The 2,364-nt window shown below is 48.9% G+C and overlaps 1 non-coding gene across 1 annotated transcript; it reads left to right on the top strand.

Annotated features, from left to right (window-relative positions):
- Positions 1 to 2,136: 2,136 nt before the first annotated feature.
- On the top strand, positions 2,137 to 2,241 carry LOC140621875 (U6 spliceosomal RNA). Its single transcript, XR_012021594.1, has one exon. It is a non-coding gene; the product is annotated as a U6 spliceosomal RNA (small nuclear RNA).
- Positions 2,242 to 2,364: the final 123 nt, after the last annotated feature.

Genomic DNA, 2,364 nt, shown 5'->3' with positions numbered 1-2,364 from the left:
TCACCCCAAAGCTTCTTCTCAATGTTAGAGGCCAAGAAACAGAACCATGGTCATCCCTCCTTCTTTCTTCCTGAGATATGCAGCTGAGCTGGAGCAAAGACCCCAGAGGCCCAAATGAGGAAATGTCAAGGCATCCCAGGGCAGCTCAAGGCCACATTGCCAACATGGCCAAGGTCTGAGCCAAAGGACATAAAGAAACAGGCTTTCCATGGAGAGTATCTTCAAGGATTTGCACTCCTGCCCAGTTGACAAAAGCCCCAAAGTGTTGGCCCAGGGAGGGAGTGCCAGCTTTATGTTTAGTCTGGCACTGATCTAACAGGCCTGCAAGGATCAGCAAGCAGCGAGTGTGGGTTTCAAGGCCCCTGAGTACCCATGTTTATCTTCAGGCTCAGATCCAAGAGCTCAGAAATGTGTCCATTTCAAAATAATAATTACAATAGTCTTTCTTCAGGAAGATGCAGACTTTGGAATCCATGTCAAAGTACAGTGGGACAAAACAGCCTAAGAGAATGTGATTTGGGTGCATGAAGAATGGAGTTTAATATAAGAATTCGCAGAATTCATGTGGGTTTCTCACTCACCTCAGCAAGAAAGGGATATGAAAACATTATAATTGGAAGAGATAATTAGGGAAAAGGCTGGAGCATAATGTTTTGCAAAATTGGATGTTTCAGCTGGTTCTGGTCATTGGACAATAGAAGGACCAGCATTTGGATATTCAATTACCTCCTAAAGCTGAGGACCAGTTGAACATATTTGGTTCCGGAAATGTCCCAATGAAGCAAGAGAAAAATGGAACAAAAGGCTTTGGCAGGGGCCAAGCCATTCTCACAGCTGCAGAAATGGAAGACAAATCCCAGAACACCCTCCACCCCATCCCAAACCCAGCCCCCACATGGCCTCAGGAGAGCACATGAAGCAGAGCTTCACCATGGCTTGGCTCACAATCGCATGCGCCCCCCAGGAAGACTTCCTCCGTTGGCCCACCCTAACCCTAAGACACACCATCTCTGTCTCACTAAGAATGAGAAATACTGAAATAACCTTTCTGACTGTTGGCACCAGGCACCCAGGCACCCACCAATTGGCTTCCCTGCCTCCTTATAGAAAAATGCCAACTTCCCAACCACACACTGACATTCCTGGCAGAGAGAGCCTTATTATTCTACCTGAAGCACCGAGAAACAAAGCCAGTCAAGAAATTTGCCTATTGGGATTGCAAAGCTTTGAATGCCATCAGTCATGTGGAAAATGTTGAGCCGAGCCCGGCGGAGTCCTCCAAGGCCTTCATGCAAACAACAAAAGGCTGCTGAGAGCGTTCAAGCCCGCGTGGAGGAGGAATCGCGAATCACAAAACCAGGCCCTGGCCTCCTCCGATGGCCCTAATGAGGACCAGGTGACCTCGGATGAATGCGACCACACTGCGTTCGCGTTTGTCAAATCTGAGATTACTGCGGAGCCTGGAATGAATGAGTCTACAAACAAGAAAATCTATCTGTTCAGGAGCTGGAAAGAATAGGATGTGGAAAAGGCGGGGGGTGTCATCAATTACTTGTGGTTCTCAGAGAGCCAAGAATTATGCTTGGAAGTACAACTTCTGAGCATCTGGAGAAGTCTTTGGTCAGCATCCTAAGTCTTCTGGATAATATCAAAATCATCCAGACCATCCAAGCGAGGCCAGATGGAGGCAATATTGTGTAGTGTGCAAACTTGTCTTGGGCCCCTCTCTGCCCTCCCCCTGCTTCTTGCCCATCTTCCTGGGGGGCGGGGGGGGCACACCCCCTCCACCACCAACAAGAACGGCTCAGAGTCTCACCTTCTCGCCTGCCAAAATCTGCTCCTAAGAAGGGATGAGATCCAACTACCCTTGCACTAATCACAGGGTAAGTATTAAATGATTTACACTGTAGTGGGAATTGGTGCCTTCACATCAAGGATCACAATTTTAATTGTTGAAACTGAGGCATTAGCTGAGAGGAGAGGACACAGGGGTCACAGTGACAAAGCCAACGAGGCTTTGGAGGAGGGAGAGTGACACTCACCCAGCTCTGTTCTTCACTTCTTGTGGGGCCTTGGACACCGGCCTCTCTCTCTCTTGGTCTCAGTCTCCTTCCTTCCAGAAGGAAGGACGTGACTGTGATTGCTTCAGCAGCACACACACTAAAATTGGAAGTATACAGAGAAGACTAGCATGGCCCCTGCACCAGGAGGGACATGATTTAGGGGACTTGAGCGTTCCTTCCATCTTGACCAGTTCATGGGCAGCCGGCCAGCAGAAGCTTCTTGTGAGCCCCCCAAGAAGTAGTGAGGCATGTTTATGGATATGGGGAGACCCAACAAGAGGTGCTGCAGGACCCCTGTGGA

Source organism: Canis lupus, chromosome 30, assembly GCF_048164855.1.
Source record: "Canis lupus baileyi chromosome 30, mCanLup2.hap1, whole genome shotgun sequence".
Classification (NCBI taxonomy): domain Eukaryota; kingdom Metazoa; phylum Chordata; class Mammalia; order Carnivora; family Canidae; genus Canis; species Canis lupus.
This window is presented reverse-complemented; position numbering and strand designations above follow the sequence as displayed.